At 30.0% G+C, this 4,387-nt stretch overlaps 1 non-coding gene across 1 annotated transcript; it reads right to left on the bottom strand.

Annotated features, from left to right (window-relative positions):
* Positions 1-3,060: 3,060 nt before the first annotated feature.
* On the bottom strand, positions 3,061-3,133 carry TRNAM-CAU (transfer RNA methionine (anticodon CAU)). The gene has a single exon. It is a non-coding gene; the product is annotated as a tRNA-Met (tRNA).
* Positions 3,134-4,387: the final 1,254 nt, after the last annotated feature.

A 4,387-nucleotide genomic window follows, 5' to 3' on the forward strand; every position in this document is an offset into this window, starting at 1 on the left:
AAGCTTAATGAAAATGGCACAAAATCTAAATCAATTCCTAATCTTGAATCCAAACAAACATTAAATGAGAAAAAACTGATAATTGAATTTATTATTGACATCTTTGATAATGGAAAAAATTACATGGAATCATTGGAACTATTTAATAATGTGGGTCTTTCGGAAATATTTGATAATCAAGACAATTGGTTGAATCCTTTAAAACTCTCTAATCAAAATTCATTGAGAGCTTCTTTTCACAAAGCAAATACCTTTGAATTTTTAGATTATTTACACCATCCTCATCTTTTTTATAAAAAAAGATTGGCTTCTTACATGGGAAGGATTCATATCAAAAATAAGAATGCAACATATGGAAAATTATTAAATTTAGTTTTCATTCCTAACAATCTGGTTTCTTCGTCTATTAACAAAATGAGAGCTGTGTACTCAGAGAAAGAAACTATCTCACTCATAAAGTCACAAGTCAATATATTATTGGATAAATATTTATGTGACAAAGTGCTAATTCATGATTTGCATAAATCGTTTAATTTCTTTGATATATTGAATTCTATTATTCGTAGAAATATCAATTTCTCGATTAAAGATATTTCTAAAACTCCTTTCATAAGCCTACAAATTGTCAATTTTGACAAAAATTCTTGCTATCCTTTTTTAAATAGTTCAGATTTAGAAGAAAAGACTTCTAGCCAGTATTCTGAAAATAGTTTTAGTTCAAACATAGATCTTATTCAAACTCAATCTTATCAAGATGATCTATTGTTCGAAATATCTTTGTGAATGAATCAATTTGCAGAAAAAGCAAAATATATTTCAACAAAAAGAGATATAATAGAAGACAAAACTATAGGTGACTTTATAGAAGACGAAGCCATAGGCGAGTTTATGGAATTCAAATCCATAGGTGACTTTTTTAACAAAGAAAAACTAAAGTGTTTTGGAATAATTTCTTTTAATCAAAATCAAATAAATATTCTTTTTGATAGACTTAGATTTTCAGCCAGACTGGCACGAACCCTTCGATCTATTTCTTGTTGGAAGTATCCCTGATCCCACTAGTAACGAGTAGGACCGAATAATTCGATTGGAGTGGTTGCGGAACCATACCACATTGGTCTAGCCACAATGAAAGCTACAAAAAACACAACAGCAATACTACTGGAGAGGACAGTTTCAATATTTCCCATATTTAATCCTTTGTATAATCGTTGGGGAGGACGAACACTGAGATGGAATAGACCTGCTAATATACCCAATATACCTGATGCAATATGATGAGAAGCTATTCTTCCCAGAACAAAAGGATCAAAATCTTCAGCTCCCCATGCGAGATTTATAAGTTGTATTTTCCTAGTTAGTCCATAAGGATCAGACACCCATATTCCAGGGCCATACAAACCTGTTACATGAAATGCTCCAAATTCGAAACAAGCTGCTCCTGAGAGGAATAAATGAATTCCAAAAATCTTAGGCAAATCTAAAGAAGGTTTTCCTATATGGGAATCACAAAATATGTCTAGATCCCAATATACCCAATGCCAGATAGCTGCTAAAAAGCACAAGCCAGAAAACACAATATGTGCCCTGGCCACACCTTCATAACTCCAAATACCTAGATTAGATATAGTTTCTCCAGTTATACTGCATCCACCCCATGAATCCTTTATTCCTAAATGAGTCATAAAAGGTATAACGAACATACCTTGTCTCCACATTGGATCAAGAATAGGATCGGATGGATCGAAAACTGCTAATTCGTAAAGAGCCATAGAACTGGCCCATCCAAAAATTAGATTTGTATGCATTATATGCACAACAATCAACCAGCTAGGATCATTCAACATGACTGTATGGACATGATACCAAGGGAAACCCATGAAAATACCCCTTTATAAGAAAAAATACATACTATGTAACTTTCTCGCATTAGAGACAGATTATGCTATGAAATTAGACCTTTATCTCAAAGGTTAACATCTATCTATTTAATAAAAGAGTTTTAAAAGATAGAATTGAGAAGCGGATCTATTTTATCATTTATAGCTACCAATATACAATGTGTTAATTGGTCCCATTTTTTTTATATCTTACAAAGTAAAGTAATAAATTACTTTAGAAAAGTAGGTATTTTACGAAGAAAGACACGTCCGCTTATTTGGTTCTATTACTCATTTGATCTTATAATCTATCTTTGTAATAGATAAAAAAAAATACTTAATATACTTTTGATATGATAATCAACGAATTCCCCTCTCTTAGTACCTTTGGTGGACTTTTTTCTTCTAGCAGTTACAATGCTTTTTCTTTACTTTGATATTCAAAATGATGAAATTTTATGAATATGATCAATCTAGGTATGTGATATTTGATTTTTTATTATTATAGATCTATTCATATATGATAAATAACAAAAATATATAATGTATATGGTATCATATATATGAGATATATTAGACATGTGTGTGAATTTCTTACTTCTACTTCAAAATATGCTTATATAATACATTTGAATAGAAAGATTTCTTATTTTTGTGAAATGCTTATATGTATATGGCTAGTTTATGAATATAGCCAATTTATGAGAGTGACTTTTGGATGGGAGTCAAAAAAATTTCAATCCCTCAAATTAAATAGGACATAATTTTTTATGAATCGTCGATCCAAATGGCTCTAGATAGAACCCATAAAAGGGTCTAGAAAAATAAGCAATTTTGTTTTTACTTGTCTCCTGTTTTTGGGTTAACTAGGATTTTTTGTGGTTGGAATTTCAAGTTACCTTGGTAGGAACCTGATACCCTTATTGTCATCTCAGCAAATACTTTTTGTTCCAGAAGGAATTGTGATGTGTATTTATGGGATTGCAAGTTTGTTCATTAGCTCTTATTTGTGGTGCACTATTTTATGCAATGTGGGTAGTGGTTATAATAAGTTTGATGAAAAAGAAGGAGTTGTATGCCTTTTTCGCTAGGGATTTCCTGGAAGAAATACTAAATTGAATCGAGATAACCTTGCTGCAATTCTTTCATCTAAAAAACAGAGTGCAATAACTGTTTATTATGCATCCAGCAGGAATTGAACCCGCGACTTCCCAATTATGAATTGGGTGCTTTTACCATTCAGCCATGGATGCTATGGTAAAGTTATTTCATTATAATAAATATGGTAACCAATTCGATTCTATTTCTCTTTTCTAGAAATAAAAAGAAACTTTTTTTTGACAAATTGTACAATAGTTGAATAACTTGCACTGACTACCTCTCTCTTATTATAATTCAATTTAATAAGGAATACAATAGTTGAATCACTTGCACTGACTACCTCTTTCTTATTATAGTTCAATTTAATATGTAATACAATAGTTGAATAACTTGCACTTACTAACTCTTTCTTATTATAATTCAATTTAATAAGTAATAATTACACTATATTATCTTAAAAAATAATAAAAAATAATATATGGGAAAACATGAAAATTCGTGGTCTACGGACCCTATCGGAAAAAACCGAGAAATAGTTTGGTTCTTTAGCGTTCAGTCAAAATTTAAAGATTACATGATGGATATATTCATTCCATGGAACAAATCCAATTCGGTGAGATTGCTAAGTCAAATATTTTCTGGTCGAGAAAGTGTTGTTAAGCTTTTTGTTTTCAGATTCTTAGTACATTACTTATACGAGATATACGTATATTTATCTTAAAAGGTCAAGTAATAAAAGTTGTAGTGATAATAGCATTACCATTACTTTTCTATTTTGAATATTCGAAACATAGATACAAATAGAGAGGGATATATATATATATATATATACAAATAGGTAGACTAGAGCCATAAAGAGGGAGTGAAATAATGATTTTGATAGAGAATTATAGAGATTTATAAAGAGAGAGGAATAGAAATAGAGGCAGAGAAATAGGAGAAACAATGATAGGAACAAAGAGGGAGCAATGAATAAGGAAACGATAGTTATCATATTAGAGAAATAAATGAAATTAAATTGATAGATATTTAAGAGAGATATATGGATCAAAGTAGAAAAAATATGTTTTAATGTAAAATATCAGCATGTTAATTGTAAGTGAAATAACATTGCTTGCCAATATGGAAATGGATAGGTAGGGTTCAAGACATAGATAAAGGGGTACAAGTAGATGATAAAGAAAAATAAATAAGTATAACTAGAGAAGAGAATAAACAGAGACATATACAAAAAAAGAAATAGGAATATAGAGATGAGAGAAGAATTGAAGAGGTGAAAAATATATAATGAAATTAAAACATAATTATTTCCAATAGGAAATGAGATAGGTAGGGAATGGGAGGTAGATAGAAAGGTAGAATTAGACAGAGAAGAAGATAAATATATAACAAATGACGTATAATTT

The sequence above is a fragment of the Cupressus sempervirens genome, chromosome 5 (genome assembly GCF_028749045.1).
Source record: "Cupressus sempervirens isolate cs-2001-9-10 chromosome 5, ASM2874904v1, whole genome shotgun sequence".
In the NCBI taxonomy this organism is placed as follows: domain Eukaryota; kingdom Viridiplantae; phylum Streptophyta; class Pinopsida; order Cupressales; family Cupressaceae; genus Cupressus; species Cupressus sempervirens.